Here is an 18,695-nt window from a genome sequence, read left to right as displayed (position 1 = left end):
TCACTTATCTCTTAGCCCACTTCGTCTCTTACCGCCAGAAAAAATTCACTCTAGCTCTCTCTCTCTCTCTCTCTCGTGTTCTTACTCCCAAAGCTGAGATTTTTGATCTCTTTGCTCGGAGCTCCATTTGCAAAACTGTTTTGGGGGATTGCTACTTGGTATGTGACTCCTCCATTGCTCCAATTAGTTTGGCTTTAGTGGTTTACAGTTTGAGTAATTAGCTACTCTTGGTGCTGCTGAAAATAAGCTTGCATGTTAATTTCTTTGAGTTTCAAGTAGTTTGAATGCATGATATAGCCTCTAGACATCCATATGAGTAGTTGCTATCAATCTTGTGAAGTTTTGTGGACAGCATTTTCTGACCCAAAAATTTCAGAAATTTGTTCGTACAAATACGAACTTCCTTAGGATCTCTTTGAGGAGAAGGTCCTCAGAAGCATCGTCGAGTGATAGCTTGACACGACAGTCTTATGTTGAGCCAAGGACAAGCTCTGTGCGGGATTCCGACACCAAATCATGTCGGTGGCCATGCGACGAGTTGATGATAGGCACGGGTATTAAAGAAGAATTTGATGAATATGTTCATAACACCGAGATTTCTCCCTTCATCGCAGATATGTGCACACAACACTACAACCTTACCGTCTCATTCACTAAAAAGTTTGAATTTTGTCCTCGCACTTCTAGAGTTTTGTTCCACTTGTATGATCGAGCTTATAGTATGCCTCTAGAAGAATTCTGCAGTGCGTGCAAAATTCCATATTGGGGTTCGTTAGATGAACCACCCAAATCTGATTATGAGTTATTTCTTACTAGCCTTTACAATGGTGAGGATAGGGGAGTTACACAAGCTAGAATAAAGAGCATTCAGTTTCCCTCTATTCGCTATTTTGCATTATACAACAGCAAATGCATCATAGGACAACAAGATCGCAGTACACTATGTGCTCCTAATTTGAGCCTCATACATACTACTGTAACAGGCATTAAACATTATAATCTCGGGGCTATTCTTGCACGGAGGCTGCAACGCAACGCGAGCAGTGGTCATTATTATGGAGGAATTTATGCCTCTCGTGTAGCTGCAAGGCTAGGAGTCTCACCTATGCCTAATGATCCTATTTTACCTGACCAATATCTGGACTTTGATGCAATGCAGCGCCATGATATTATTAGAGACAAAGCTCAGAATGACTATAAATTAATGTTTAATAAGAGACACATTGTATCTGTTATTTTGCCCGCACCTGCTCTTTTTGATTTTCAGAGGAAACAAAGATATTACATCCATGAGAAAGAGGTGTGCGAGTACAACGCAGCAGTAGAAGCCAGTCATCGGGCCGAGGCGGAGGCACCAAGGGCCTCCACGAGCTACCACTATGATTATTACCCATACTAGCGATGGTGACTACCAAAATCCTAAGCTTGGGGGAGTACGTATTTCCCACTGACATTACATTCATGTTCACACATTTCATTCCAATTGTCGATATTCACCCCTTTTCATTGTATAATCCATGTTAGTTTTATTTTCTTGTTTTCTTATTGTGTGTTTGAAAAACTTTGAGAAAATTCAAAAATATTTCTCACTTCTTTTTGGTCTTTCTTTCTAGCTTAAATTAGTTGTAGTATTAAAAGAAAACTCAAAAATATTTCTAGTATATTCTTTTGCTTGTTGGGAGCTTTCTCGTGTAAATAGTTTTTCTTCTTTTTGTTTTTCCGTCTTTAATTTGCTTCCTTCAAGAAAAATAAAAAACTCCAAAAATATTTTAGTGTGTTTCTCTGAAATTATTTTCTTTTGTTGAGTCGTACTGAAAGCACAAATACTCCCTAGGTGATTTTGGTGATTAATGACAACATATCTCTTGTTGGACTAATATTTTCATCCAGTATATTTCAGGTAAGTTCAACATTGGAGTGGCATGGACAAGAGGATGTGGAACCCCTTCAAGATGCTAAGGACAAACATTGGCAAAAGCTCAATGCTCTACATTTTCATTTTAGTGATCCAAGATCACATCGAGTCCATAGGAAATCCAATACTATTAAAAGGGGATGAGGTGTTCCTTAATGGCTTGTTTGCTCAAAGTGCTCAGTGATATGCTCCAAAGCCCTCAACCACTTTCTCATATCCACATATGTCCTAAACCTAAAGTCAAACTCGGCCCCATCGATTTGATCTATCCGGCACCACCGAGTTCATTTGACATAGCCACTGCCAGAAACCCTAATAAGTTCGGTCTCACCGATGGGATCTCGGTCTCACTGAGATGGGCTTGCAAACTCTCTGTTACCTGTTGCAATAATTTTGGTCCCACCAAAATATGCAATCGGTCCCACCGAGTTTGCTTGACCAATTCTCTGTTTTCTTATTACCAAAATCGGTCACATCAAGTTTGTGTAATCGGTCAAACTGAGTTGAGGTTTTACCCTAACCCTAGCACCTCGGTCCCACCGAGTTGACCTTGTCGATCCCACTGAAAACTCTAACGTTCACATTTTGAGCCAAATTGGTGTGACCGAGTTTCACCATTCGGTCTCACCGAGTTTGGGAAACTGTGTGTAATGGCTAGATTTTGTGTGGAGGCTATATATACCCCTCCACCCACTCTTCATTTGTGGAGAGAGCCATCAAAACATGCCTACACTTCTAGCATTCATTTTTTGAGAGAGAACCACCTACTCATGTGTTGAGACCAAGACATTCCAATCCAACCACAAGAATCTTGATCTCTAGCCTTCCCCGAGTTGCTTTCCACTCAAATCATATTTCCACCATAGCCAAATCTGTGAGAGAGAGTTGAGTGTTGGGGAGACTATCATTTGAAGCACAAGAGCAAGGAGTTCATCATCAACACACCATCTATTACCTTTTGGAGAGTGGTGTCTCCTAGATTGGTTAGGTGTCACTTGAGAGCCTCCGTCAAGATTGTGGAGTTGAACCAAGGAGTTTGTAAGGGCAAGGAGATCGCCTACTTCGTGAAGATCTACCCAAGTGAGGCAAGTCCTTCATGGGAGATGGCCATGGTGGGATACACAAGGTTGCTTCTTCATGGACCCTTCGTGGGTGGAGCCCTCCATGGACTCGCGCAACCATTACCGTCCGTGGGTTGAAGTCTCCACCAACGTGGATGTACAATAGCACCACCTATCAGAACCACGCCAAAAATCTCTGTGTCTCCAATTGCGTTTGCACACTCCAATCCCATCCCTTTACTTTCTTTCAAGTTGCATGCTTTACTTTCCTCTATTCATATACTCTTTGCATGCTTGCTTGAATTGTATTATGAATGCTTGAAATTGTGCTAATTTCCAACCTCAAGTTGAAAAACTAATAAACTACTATCTTTACTTGTTGAGGATCCAATCACCCCCTCTAGTCACCTCTTCTCGATCCTTTCAATTGGTATCGGAGCATTGGTCTCCATTGCTTTGGTTTAATCACCATTGGAGAAGATGGATGAGTCTATGTTGGGGAGTATTAGACGTAGAGTGCCTATGCTTGATGGAGAGTTCTATAGTGAGTGGAAAAATGAGATGCTTGGAATTTTTCATGAATGTCACTTGAACAAGTACATTACTACTCCTTGTTGACCCCTTGCATCCTACCCCTGACGAGTCTCTTAACATGATTCACAATCTTAGAACTATCAATCTTATCACTAGAGGTTTGCCTAGAAATTTGATTAGTCACTTGCCAACTCTTGATTGTGCTTATACTATATGGAGATTTCTTGAGGGACGATTTTTGGATTATTCCTTGAAAAACTTAGATGAGATTCTTCACAAGTCTATTGCTTTGAATAAGATGAATCCCAATGATCCTAAGTTTGGAGATCATTTATTTGAGCTTCGTGACCTTATGCGTGCCAAAGGAGATGTTGGAATCATTAGCAATATCATTTCTGAAGCCATTAGAATTCATAGAGATGAACATTGTCAAAATCATATATCTAATGAATCACTCTCTCTAGGAAATGATCATTTGCAAGACGATGTTGAACATGGATACTATGATGAGGATGATGATAGTGACTTTGATCTTTAAGAGTCTATGAGACACTTTGGTCTTATGGCTAACCTTCGCGGCTACATGGCTGGAGGAAAGGAATGGGTTCTTGATAGTGGATGTACCGATCACATGACCGGAGACAAGGATATGTTTCGTGAGCTTGCTGAGAACGATGGCCCTCGAAAGTATGTCACTTTTGGTGATAACTCAAAGGGTAAGGTGGTTGGCCTTGGTAAGGTGGCCATCTCACTTGACAGCTCCATACAAAATGTTATGCTCGTCGAATCTCTTGGCTATAATTTACTTTCTGTATCCAGACTAGCTGACTTTGGATTCAATGTCCTATTTACTAAAGAAGATTGCCAAGTGTTTCGAAGAGATAATCATAAAATGGTCTTTACCGGCATACATAGAGGCGATCTATACATTGTTGATTTCACTAAAAAGGCTCAACCTAGAACTTGCTTAATTGCTAAATCCTCTAAAGGCTGGTTGTGGCATGGACGGTTAGGTCATGTGGGCATGTGTAATCTTGACAAGATTATTAAAGGTGATCATATCCTTGGTGTTAAAGATGTTATATTTGACAAGGATAGACTTTGTAGTGCTTGCCAAGCAGGAAAACGGGTTGGAGGAAGCCACCCCGTAAAGAACATCATGACCACAAGGAGACCGCTCTAGCTACTTCATATGGATATTTTCGGTCCCAATGCCTACAAGAGTCTCAGTGGTAACTCATTTGGACTGGTCATTGTTGATGATTTTTCAAGATTTACGTGGGTGTTCTTTCTTGATGATAAATCGCAGGTCCAAAAGATCTTCAAAAACTTCGCTAGGAAAGCCCAAAACCAATTTGAATTGAAGATCAAGAAGGTTCGCAACAACAATGGAATGGAGTTCAAGAACGCCAATGTGGACACCTTTCTTGACGAAGAAGGGATTTCACATGAGTTCTCGGCTACGTACACACCTCAACAAAATGGAGTTGTTGAGAGGAAGAACCGGACGCTCACGAAATGGCGAGAACGATGCTTGATGAGTACAAGATGCCAAAACACTTTTGGGCGGAAGCGGTTGAGACAGCTAGCCATGCAACGAATTGTCGATATCTTCACAAGCTACTCGGTAATACGGCATACAAGCTTCTCACTGGTAATAAACCCCGAGTTGGATACTTTCGTATATTCGACTCAAAGTGCTACATTCTTGATAAGCATCGTCCTTTGAAATTTGCTCCTAAATCTCATTACTAGGTTATGGCTCAAACTCTCACACTTACCGTGTCTACAACAATTTCACTCGAAAGGTTGAAGAGACGGTAGATATGAAGTTTGATGAATCTAACGGCTCGCAAGTAGAGCAATTTCCAATTGATGTAGGTGACAAAGATCCTTCGGAAGCAATCCAAGACTTGTCTATTGGCAAGATTCGCCCAACGGAGGTGAAGGAGAGTACCTCGTCCATCCAAGTGGAAGCCTCAACTTCACGCCAAGGTGAACCACAAGTTGACTTGGAGGCATCCACGAGTGGGACACATCAAGACAATGAAAACGAGGATGTACAACAAGATGAACCTCGACGACCTCCTTCTTCACCTCCACGGGAGAACAACAACGCCAACAACAATGAAGAAAGACAAGAGGAATAACAAGACAATGAAGAGGATGTTCCACCCTGACCCAAACAAAAGCTTTCACGAGTTTGAGCAAGAGTCTCAAGAGATCATCCCGTCGAACAAATCTGTGATGATATTCAAACCGGGAGAATCACTCGCTCTAAAACTCGTTTGGCTAATTTTTGTGAACATTACCCATTCATTTCTAGCATTGAACCTATGAAGGTTGAAGAAACATTGGAAGAAACGGATTGGATAAATGCCATGCACGAAGAGCTACACAACTTTGAGAGGAACCAAGTGTGGAACCAACTTGCTTATGCCAATCATCATGACATCACCTTATATCAAATGGACATCAAAAGTGCTTTTCTTAATGGTGAAATTGAGGAGGAAGTTTATGTTAAACAACCTCCCAGCTTTGTTAATCCCAAGAAACCCGACCATGTTTACAAACTCCACAAAGCTCTTTATGGTCTTAAACAAGCTCCTAGAGCGTGATATAAATGCTTGACTAAATTTCTTATTGAAAAAGGCTTTAAAATTGGTAGAATTGATTCTACACTCTTTACTAAAAGGGTTAATCAAGAATTATTTGTGTGCCAAATTTATGTTGATGGTATCATATTTGGTTCAACTAACCCTCATTTTAGTGAAAATTTTGGAAAGCTAATGTCGGAGATGTTTGAGATGTCTATGATGAGTGAAATCAAGTTCTTTCTTGGTTTGCAAATCAATCAAACTAAGGAGGGAACATTTATCTCTCAAACAAAGTACACCAAGGACTTAGTCTAGAAGTTCAACATGCAAGAATGCAAAGGTATAAGTACCCCCATGCCTACTAGTGGACATCTTGACATGACAAAAGATGGAGAACCGGTTGACCAAAAGGTTTACCGCTCTATGATTGGTTCATTGTTATATCTATGTGCCTCCCGTCCCGATATCATGATAAGTGTGTTCATGTGTGCACGATATCAAGCGGCCCCCAAAGAATGTCATCTTAAGGTTGTGAAAAGGATAGTGAGATACTTAATTCACACACCAAATTTTGGCATTTGGTATCCTAAGAGGTCTTGTTTTGATCTTGTTGGCTACTCCGATTCGGACTATGCCGGTGACAAGGTTGACAGAAAGTCCACTTCAGGTACTTGTCAATTTCTTGGTAGATCTCTTGTGTCCGGTCCTCCAAGAAACAAAACTCGATGTCCTTATCCACCGCCGAAGCGGAATACATTGCCACCGGTTCATGTTGTGCTCAATTACTTTGGATGACCCAAACTCTTAAAGATTATGGGATATATGTGAAACATGTTCCATTGCTTTGTGACAATGAGAGTGCTATTAAGATTGCTCATAATCCCGTGCAACATTCTTGAACTAAGCATATTGATGTTCATCATCATTTGGTTCGAGATCATGTTGCTAAGGGAGATATCAAACTTAAGCATGTTCGTACCGATAGGCAATTGGCGGATATATTCACCAAACCGCTTGATGAGAAAGTGTTTTTCCATTTGAGAGGTGAATTGAACATCATTGATGCCTCAAACTTGGAGTAGAAACTCCATTTGGATGCATGCAAGGCATGAGCCTTTCTATGACTAATCCTTGATATTTCTCTTATGATGATGATCATATGTCTTGGATATACTTGTACACTTGCATGCCATCTAACCTTTGTAGGTACTTGGATAATCCCAATTCTATGAGATTGCAACTCAATCACATTCAAAGCAATCTCTACATCTTCAAGTCTCTACAAAATGGTGGTTGAAGACAAGGAAGCACAAATCCTTTCAATATATCCTTTGACAATTTCTTTACATCAAATTTCATGATTGTCAGTTTGGATACACAAGTGCTCTTCCTTGCAAGACTGACCCATGTAGGTAGATGAACTTCAACTACAAGTAGTGCTCCCAACTCTTGATGAACTACATCAACTTTGAGCATCCTACACAAGTTCAACTACATGATTAAGATCAACACCACCACCAAAGGTATGTCATTCCATCTTAGATAAGCTTTACCCAAAGACATGGGTCAAAGTAACTCAACAAGATGAGAATACATCAAAATGCTTGAACAAACAATGGCAACCCCATTTTGAGCTTAAACGATGAGTATGACCTATGATCAAGTGTCTCCACTTGACTCCTATGTCAATATACTCTAACATAGGTGACAATGTCGCCGACCAATTCTAGATGAAGTTCTCTATTGTTTCTCTATGATCTTGCATCTGTCTCTTACTTACTTTTCCCCTTTTAAAAAAACTACATCTAGATTTATTTTGTTTTCTCTGTTATGTTCTGCATTCCCTGCATCCAGTTCATTGCAAATCCTTTAGTTAATTCCTTGCAAATCCTTATGAGATCTTATTTTCCTAAGTGAGATGAGGTGACAATTGTTTTTCTCTGGGTTGAACTCAGCCTCACCGGTTTGTTTCCTTCGGCTAAACCAAACTATCTCGGTGGCACCGAAAATAACAACTCGGTGTTACTGATTTTAATGCTAAGAAAAATACTTTGTCATTTGCATCCTGCATATTCATTTCAGCTCCACTCAATGATACTTGTCCTCTACCAGCATCTCATTACATGTTGCTTTGTCATGTGACTCAAGGACCAAACCCACTTGACTCATGCTCTAGAAGATCCCTTCTTGGAAATTGATGTCAAAGTGGGAGAGAGAGCACATCAAAGCTTATAACATAAGAGAGAATGCACACCTAAAGCTTCTCATGATGCTTCTTATTCTTAAGAGGAAAGTTTTCTCATGTCTTCAAGAGGGGAAATACATGATAGTATATGTTGTGATTATTTTGCTCTGATTTTCTATTACCCTACATTCTTCCATTATCCAATGTCAGATTTAGGGGAAGAAAGACACCTAAGGGAAGAAAATCTTTGGATTTCATTACATATCGTTATTCTTGTGGACATGTCTATAACCAACTAGAGTACCTAGTACTCACTCTCTACATGTCATCCCAGTCTTGGTATTCTTGTGGTCTCTCATTCTTGCTCTGTCTAGTAGATGTTCTTGTGTTATCTAACCTTGTTTACTCAGGCTCATCTCTTCCATAGTTAGCTCAAGACCACAAGGTAAGTATATGCATCACACTCATATGCATGAAGATCTCTTGCTGTGGTATATATTGTTTGCAAGAGAGACCCATGAACATGAAGGTATATTTCCAGTATCTACACCATTTGCTCTGATGCATATAGCCAAGATACATGCAACTCATTGCTTGCTCTGTCATTCTTATGCACTCTCACGCTTTCATATTCCATAATCACATGATTGCATACATGTAGGGGGAGCTAATGAATGTTACATGTCTTTCCAAAGCTTTACTTGCCTTTTCCCAATATCATTATCTAAAGCTTTGATGTATGTTGTCATCAATTACCAAAAAGGGGGAGATCGAAAGCACAAGTGCCCCCGGGTGATTTTGCCAATTAAAAAAAGTGAAAACATATCTCTTGTTGGACTAATATTTTCATCCAGTATATATCAGGTAAGTTCAACATTGGAGTGTGTAGGACCTTGAGAAGAGGTGTCTAGAGGGGGGTGATTAGACACTAAGTACCAAAGTTGCAGTTTTTAGCCTTTTTAAAGTTTAAGTGGAGTTTAGGCACAATTTTGACATTCACAACACATAGCAAGCAAGCATGCAAAGAGTATATGAGCAGCGGAAAGTAAAGCATGCAACTTGCAAGAATGTAAGGAGAAGGGTTTGGAGGATTCAAACGCAATTGGAGACACGGATGTTTTTTGCGTGGTTCCGATAGGTGGTGCTATCGTACATCCACGTTGATGGAGACTTCAACCCACGAAGGGTAACGGCTGCGCGAGTCCACGGAGGGCTCCACCCACGAAGGGTCCACGAAGTAGAAACCTTGTCTATCCCACCATGGCCGTCACCCACGAAGGACTTGCCTCACTAGTGGTAGATCTTCACGAAGTAGGCGATCTCCTTGCCCTTACAAACTCCTTGGTTCAACTCCACAATCTTGTCGGAGGCTCCCAAGTGACACCTAGCCAATCTAGGAGACACCACTCTCCAAGAAGTAACAAATGGTGCAACTCCTTGCTCTTATGCTTCAAATGATAGTCTCTCCAACACTCAACTCTCTTTCATAGGATTTGGATCTGGTGGAAAGATGATTTGAGTGGAAAGCAACTTGGGAAGGCTAGAGATCAAGATTCATATGGTAGGAATGGAATATCTTGGCCTCAACACATGAGTAGGCGGTTCTCTCTCAGAAATGGTAAGTTGGAAGTGTAGGTTTAGTCTGATGGCTCTCTCCACGAATGAAGAGGAGGTCGAGGGGTATATATAGCCTCCACACAAAATCTAACCGTTACACACAATTTACCAAACTCGGTGGGACCGAATCAGTAAACTAGGTCAAACCGATTTAGTAAACCTAGTGACCGTTAGGATTTTCGGTGGGACCGAAATGCAACTCGGTAGGACCGATATGGTTAGGGTTAGGGCATAACGTAATCTCGGTGAGACCGATTACACAAACTCGGTAGGACCGATTTTGGTAATTAGCTAACCAGAGAGTTGGTCAGGCAAACTCGGTGGGACCGATTACTCAAACTCGGTGGGTCCGATTTTGGTAATAGGTTAACCAGAGAGTTTGCATTGTAATCTCGGTAGTACCGATTACTCAAACTCGGTGAGACCGATTTTGATAATAGGCATACACAGACAGATTACAATCCCATCTCGGTGAGACCGAGATCCCTATCGGTAAGACCGATTTGCCTAGGGTTTGTGGCAGTGGCTAAGACATCAAAACTCGGTGGCGCCGGATAGAAAGAATCAGTGGGGCCGAGTTTGACTTTAGGTTTAGGACATATGTGGATGTGAAAGTGGTTGAGGGTTTTGGAGCATATCACAAAGCACATGAAGCAAGAGGCTCATTAAGCAACACCTCATCCCTCCTTGACAGTATTGGCTTTTCCTATAGACTCAATGTGATATTGGATCACTAAAAATATAAAATGAAGAGTCTTGGGCTTGAAGCTTGAGGCAATCCTTTGTCCTTAGCATCTTGAAGGAGTTGCCACATCCTTTAGTCCATGCCACTCCAATGTTGAACTTATCTGAAATATACTAGATAAAAGTGTTAGTCCAACAAGAGATATGTTGACATTAATTACCAAAACCACCTAGGGAGCACTTGTGCTTTTAATCTCCCCCTTTTTGGTAATTGATGACAACATACATCAAAGCTTTATATAAGGATATAAAGAATAGCAAGTAAAGCTTTGGAAAGACATGTAACAATCATAGGCTCCCCCTACATGTATGCAATCATGTGAATATGAAATATAGAAGCATGTGAGAGCATAACCATGATAGAGCAGGCAATGTGTTACATGTATCTTGGCCATATGCATCAGAGCAAGAAAATATTAAAGGAAATACCTTCATGCCCATGAGTCCTTCTTGCAAACAGTATGTACATCAGCAAGAATTCCTCATACACATGATTGTGATGCATATACTTACCTTGTAGTCTTGAGTAGGCTTAGGATGGAATGAACCTGTGTAAACAAGGTTAGATAACACAGATACATCTACTAGCCAGAGCAAACAGAAGAAACCACAAGAATACCAAGACTGGGATGACATGTAGAGAGTGAGTACTAGGTACTACAGTTGATTAGACATGTCCCCAAGAGTAAAGATATGCAATGAATTTAAATGATTTCTTTCCCTTAGATGTCTTGCTCCCCCTGAATCTAGCATGGGATACTGGGATAAGATAGGGAACAGAAAATCAGAGCTGAAAGATATAAAGAACAGAGCTAATGCAAGCTAATGCAAATAAGCACATATGAACATGCCTTTCCCCTCAAGAAGACATGTGGCATCTCTCCTCTTGAACACCAAGCATCTGGGATCCTTGAGAAATACTTTCTACTTCTACTAGTATTCTCTCCCCCTGGAGATCTCTCTCTCCCCTTGAAGGATCTTCTCTCTCTCCCTCTGAGATGTGATCTCTCTCTCTAAATGATAAGCTTTGATGTGATCTCTCTCTCCCCCTTTGACATTAATTTCCAAGAAGGGCTTGATAAAGATGTAATCTCTCTCCCCCTCTCTGGAATTAGACATGAATGGGTTTGATCCTTGAGTCACAACATAAAGCAATGATAAAAATGTGATGCTTGTAGAGGACAAGATTCATTGAGTGGAGCTAGATCAGAAGAAACACAGAATAAGTGGCAAACTGTTTTTCCTGTTGTGAAATCGGTGGCATCGAGTGGTATGCTTCGGTGGTACCGAAAGTGTTCGGTTGTACCGAAAATAACAAATTGGTGTAACCGAGTTCATCGCAGGGAAAACACTTGTCACCCCAGCTCACTAGACTAGAAAGATCTCACAAAGATTTGCAAAGAATTTACTGAATGATATGCAAGGAATTGGATGCAGAAAATGCAGAGCAAACAAAAAGAAATCTAGATGAAGTTTTTTTTGAAAGGGGAAACACATATGCATGAATCAAATGCAAAAACACAGAAGAAAACACAAGGGAACTTCATCTAGAGATGGTCGGCGATGAAGTCACCTATGTTAGAGTATATTGACTTAGGAGTCAAGTGAGATCACTTGATCATAGGTCATACTCATCGTTTAAGCTCAAAATGGGGTTGCCATTTTTCGTTTAAGCATCTTGATGTATTCTCATGTTGTCGAGTTGCTTTAGCTCATAACTTGGAGTAAAGCTTCTCTAGGATGGAATAACATACCTTGGTTGGTGGTGTTGTCCATGTAGTTGAACTTGTGTGAGTTGCTCGAGGTTGATGTAGCTTATCAAGAATTTGGAGCACCACTTGGAATTTGAGTCCATCTACCTACATGGGTTAGTTCTTGCAAGGAAGAGCACTTGTGTATAAAAAAATGACAATCATGAAGTTTAACATAGAATTTGTCAAAGGATATGTTTGATTGGTTTCGTGCTCCCTTGTCTTCAACCACCTTTGTGGAGACTTGGTGATGTAGAGATTGCTCATGATATGAGTAGATTACAATCTCATGGAATTTGATTCAACCAAGTACCTACATGGGCTAGATAGCATGCAAGATACAAATATATCCAAGACATATGATTTTCATCATAAGAGAAATATCAAGGATTAGTCATAAGCTCATGTCTTGCATGTATCCAATGGAGTTTCTACTCCAAGTTTGAAGCATCAATGTTGTTCAATTTTCCTCTCAACCTGCAAAACACTTTCTCATCAAGAGGTTTAGTGAATATATCCACTAATTGCTTTTCGGTGCGAACATGCTTAAGGTCAATGTCACCCTTAGCAACATGATCTCGAATGAAATGATGACGAACTTCAATATGCTTAGTTCGAGAATGTTGCATAGGATTATGACCAATTTTGATAGCACTTTCACTGTCACAAAGCAATGGAACATGTTTCACATAAATCCCATAATCTTTAAGAGTTTGGGTCATCCAAAGTAATTGAGCACAACATGAACCAGCGGCAATGTATTCCGCTTCGGCGGTGGATAAGGATACCGAGTTTTGTTTCTTGGAGGACCAAGACACAAGAGATCTACCAAGAAATTGACAAGTACCCGAAGTGGACTTTGTATCAACCTTGTATCCGGCATAGTCTGAGTCAGAGTAGCCAACAAGATCGAAAGAGGCCCTCTTAGGATACCAAATTCCAAAATTTGGTGTATGGATTGAGTATCTCGCTATCCTTTTCACAGCCTTAAGATGACATTCTTTAGGAGCAGCTTGATATCGCGCACACATGCACACACTTAGCATAATATCGGGACGTGAAGCACATAGATATAACAATGAACCAATCATAGAGTGATAAACCTTTTGATCAACCGGTTCACCATCTTTGGTCAAATCAAGATGTCCACTAGTAGGCATGGGTGTAGACATACCTTTGCATTTTTGCATATTGAACTTCTTGAATAAGTCCTTAGTGTACTTTGTTTGAGAGACAAAAGTACCTTCCTTAGTTTGCTTGATTTGCAACCCAAGAAAGAATTTGAGTTCACTCATCATTGACATCTCAAACTTCTCCGACATTAGCTTTCCAAACTTCTCACTAAAATGAGGGTTAGTTGAACCAAATATAATATCATCAACATAGATTTGGCACACAAATAGTTCACCATTAACCCTTTTAGTAAAGAGTGTGGAATCAATTTTCCCAATTTCAAAGCCTTTTTCAATAAGGAACTTGGTCAAGCATTTATACCATGCTCTAGGAGCTTGTTTAAGACCATAAAGAGCTTTGTGAAGTTTGTAAACATGATTGGGTTTCTTAGGATTGACAAAGCCGGGAGGTTGTTTAACATAAACTTCCTCCTCTATTTCACCATTTAGAAAAGCACTTCTAATGTCCATTTGGTACAATGTGATATCATGCTGATTAGCATAGGCAAGTAAGATGCTAATAGACTCAAGTCTAGCAATGGGAGCATAAGTCTCACCATAGTCCATACCTTCGACTTGTGTGTAGCCTTGGGCGACGAGACGTGCTTTGTTGCGAACTACTTGTCCATCTTCATCTTGCTTGTTGCGAAACACCCATTTGGTACCGATGATGTTGTGGTTGTTGTCGGGCTTCTCAACCAATGTCCAAACTTGGTTCCTCTCAAAGTTGTGTAGCTCTTCATGCATAGCATTTATCCAATCCGGATCTTCCAATGGTTCTTCGACCTTCATAGGTTCAATGCTAGAGATGAAAGAATAGTTTTCACAAAAGTTAGCTAAACGAGTTTTAGAGCGAGTGATTCTCCCAGTTTGAATATCATTGTAGATTTGCTCGACGGGATGGTCTTTAGCAATTCTTGCTCGAACTCGTGAAAGCTTTTGCTTGGATCTTCGTTGAACATCTTCTTCATCTTGTTCTTCTTCTTGGCCTTCTTCATTGTTGGCATTGTCGTTCTCTTGTCGTGGTGGAGAAGGAGGTTGTTGATGTTCATCTTGATGCACTTCCTCGTTTCCTTCATCCTGGTGTGTCCCACTTGTGGATGCTTCCATATCACCTCTTGGTTCACCTTGTCGTGAAGTAGAAGCTTCCACTTGGACGGACGAGGTACTCTCCTTCACCTCCGTTGGACAAACCTTGCCAATAGGCAAGTCTTGGATTGCTTCCGAAGGATCTTTGTCTCCTACATCAATTGGCAGTTGCTCTACTTGCGAGCCGTTAGATTCATCAAACTTCACATCTACCATCTCTTCAACCTTTCGGGTGAAATTTTTGTAGACACGGTATGTGTGAGAGTTTGAGCCATAACCTAGCAGGGAACCTTCATGAGACTTAGGAGCAAATTTAGAACGATGGTGCTTATCAAGAATGTAGCACTTTGAGCCGAATACTCGAAAGTATACAACTTGGGGTTTGTTACCGGTGAGGAGCTCGTATGCCGTCTTGCCGAGTAGCTTGTGAAGATACAAGCGATTTGTTGCATGACAAGCTGTCTCAACCGCTTCTGCCCAAAAGTGCCTCGGCGTCTTGTACTCATCAAGCATCATTCTCGCCATTTCGATGAGCGTCCGGTTCTTCCTCTCAACAACTCCATTTTGTTGAGGTGTGTACGTAGCCGAGAACTCGTGTGAAATCCCTTCTTCGTCAAGAAAGGTGTCCACATTTGCGTTCTTGAACTCCGTTCCGTTGTCGCTGCGAACCTTCTTGATCTTCACTTCAAACTGATTTTGAGCCTTCCTAGCGAAGTTTTTGAAGATCTTCTGAACCTGCGATTTATCATCGAGAAAGAAGACCCAGGTAAATCTGGAAAAATCATCGACTATAAATAGACCAAAAGAATTTCCACCGAGACTCTTGTAAGAGTTGGGACCAAAGAGATCCATGTGAAGTAGCTCAAGTGGCCTCTTTGTGGTCATGATGTTCTTCACGGGATGCCTTCCTCCAACCTGTTTACATGCCTGACAAGCACTGCAAAGTCTATCCTTATCAAATATGACATCATTAACTCCAAGGATATGATTTCCTTTAATAAGCTTGTCAAGGTTTCTCATGCCAACGTGACCTAGTCGTCTATGCCATAACCAACCTTTTGAGGATTTAGCAATGAAGCAAGTTTTAGGTTGGGCCTTTTTAGTGAAATCAACAATGTAAAGATCACCTCTATGTATACCGGTAAAGACCATTTTATGATTGTCTCGACGAAACACTTGGCAATCAACTTCAGTAAATAAGACATTGAAACCAAAGTTAGCAAGTCTAGATACTGAAAGTAAGTTGTATCCAAGAGATTCAACGAGCATGACATTCTGAATGGAGCTATCATGTGAGATGGCCACCTTACCGAGGCCAACCACCTTACCCTTTGAGTTGTCACCGAAGGTGACATACTTTCGAGGACTATCATTATCAGCAAGCTCACGAAACATGTCTTTATCTCCGGTCATGTGATCGGTACATCCACTGTAAAGGACCCATTCCTTTCCTCCTGACATATATCCCCGAAGATTTGCCATAAGACCAAAATGTCTCATTGCATCATCAAGATCGAAGTCACTTTCATCATCCTCATCATAGTATCCATGTTCGACATCGTCATGTGGTGGATCAAATCCTAGAGAGGGTGATTCGTTAGAGTGATTTTGACAATGATCTTGTCTATGAATTTTTATAGCTTCGGAAATAATATCACTAATAATACCAACATTTCCTTTGGCACGCATAAGGTTTGTAAGCTCAAATAAACGATCACCAAACATAGGATCACTAGAATTCATCTTACTCAAGGCAATAGACTTATGGAGAATTTCATCAAGATTTTTCAAAGAATAATCAGGAAATCGTTCCTCAAGAAATTTCCATATAGTGTAGGCACACTCAAGAGTAGGCAGTTTTATAATCAAGTTTCTTGGCAAGCCTCTAGTGATAAGATTAACAGTTCTAACATTCCTAATCATGTCAATAGACTCATCAAGGATAGGATGCATAGGATCAACACAAGGTGCACAAGGACTATCAATGTACTTGTTCAAATGATATTGATTGAAAATTACAAGCATCTCATTTTTTCACTCATGAAAGTACTCCCCATCAAGAATAGGCACTCTATGTCTAAGACTCCCCAAAGTAGACTCATCCATCTTCCTCCAATGGTGATTAAACCAAAGCAATGGAGACCAATGCTCTGATACCACTTGTAGGACCTTGAGAAGAGTTGTCTAGAGGGGGGGGGGGCGATTAGACACTAAGTACCAAAGTTGCAGTTTTTAGCCTTTTTAAAGTTTAACTGGAGTTTAGGCACAATTTTGACATTCACAACACATAGCAAGCAAGCATGCAAAGAGTATATGAGCAGCGGAAAGTAAAGCATGCAACTTGCAAGAATGTAAGGAGAAGGGTTTGGAGGATTCAAATGCAATTGGAGACACGGATGTTTTTGGCGTGGTTCCGATAGGTGGTGCTATCGTACATCCACGTTGATGGAGACTTCAACCCACGAAGGGTAACGGCTGCGCGAGTCCACGGAGGGCTCCACCCACGAAGGGTCCACGAAGTAGCAACCTTGTCTATCCCACCATGGCCGTCGCCCACGAAGGACTTGCCTCACTAGCGGTAGATCTTCACGAAGTAGGCGATCTTCTTGCCCTTACAAACTCCTTGGTTCAACTCCACAATCTTGTCGGAGGCTCCCAAGTGACACCTAGCCAATCTAGGAGACACCACTCTCCAAGAAGTAACAAATGGTGCGTTGATGATGAACTCCTTGCTCTTGTGCTTCAAATGATAGTCTCCCCAACACTCAACTCTCTTTCATAGGATTTGGATCTGGTGTAAAGATGATTTGAGTGGAAAGCAACTTGGGAAGGCTAGAGATCAAGATTCATATGATAGGAATGAAATATCTTGGCCTCAAAACATGAGTAGGTGGTTCTCTCTCAGAAATGGTAAGTTGGAAGTGTAGGTTTAGTCTGATGGCTCTCTCCACGAATGAAGAGGAGGTGGAGGGGTATATATAGCCTCCACACAAAATCTTACCGTTACACACAATTTACCAAACTCGCTGGGACCGAATCAGTAAACTCGGTCAGACCGATTTAGTAAACCTAGTGACCGTTAGGATTTTCGGTGGGACCGAAATGCAACTCGGTAGGACCGATATGGTTAGGGTTAGGGCATAACATAATCTCGGTGAGACCGATTACACAAACTCGGTAGGACCGATTTTGGTAATTAGCTAACCAGAGAGTTGGTCAGGCAAACTCGGTGGGACCGATTACTCAAACTCGGTGGGTCCGATTTTGGTAATAAGTTAACCAGAGAGTTTGCATTGTAATCTCGGTAGTACCGATTACTCAAACTCGATGAGACCGATTTTGATAATGGGCATACACAGAGAGATTACAATCCCATCTCGGTGTGACCGAGATCCCTATCGGTAAGACCGATTTGCCTAGGGTTTGTGGCAGTGGCTAAGACATCAAAACTCGATGGCACCGGATAGAAAGAATCAGTAGGGTCGAGTTTGACTTTAGGTTTAGGACATATGTGGATGTGAGAAAGTGGTTGAGGGTTTTGGAGCATATCACAAAGCACATGAAGCAAGAGGCTCATTAAGCAACACTTCATCCCTCCTTGATAGTATTGGCTTTTCCTATAGACTCAATGTGATCTTGGATCACTAAAATATAAAATGAAGAGTCTTGAGCTTGAAGCTTGAGCCAATCCTTTGTCCTTAGCATCTTGAAGGAGTTCCCACATCCTTTAGTCCGTGCCACTTCAATGTTGAACTTATCTGAAATATACTAGATAAAAGTGTTAGTCCAATAAGAGATATGTTGACATTAATTACCAAAACCACATAGGGAGCACTTGTGTTTTCAGAGTGGCATGGACAAGAGGATGTGGACACCCTTCAAGATGCTAAGGACAAACATTGGCAAAAGCTCAAGGCTCTACGTTTTCATTTTAGTGATCCAAGATCACATTGAGTCCATAGAAAAGCCAATTTAAACATATAATGAAGCTAGCCAACTCGTCTCCTTGGTTGTCCCTCATTTTGCTTAA

The sequence above is a fragment of the Triticum aestivum genome, chromosome 6B (genome assembly GCF_018294505.1).
Source record: "Triticum aestivum cultivar Chinese Spring chromosome 6B, IWGSC CS RefSeq v2.1, whole genome shotgun sequence".
Classification (NCBI taxonomy): domain Eukaryota; kingdom Viridiplantae; phylum Streptophyta; class Magnoliopsida; order Poales; family Poaceae; genus Triticum; species Triticum aestivum.
Note: the sequence above shows the minus strand (reverse complement) of the source record.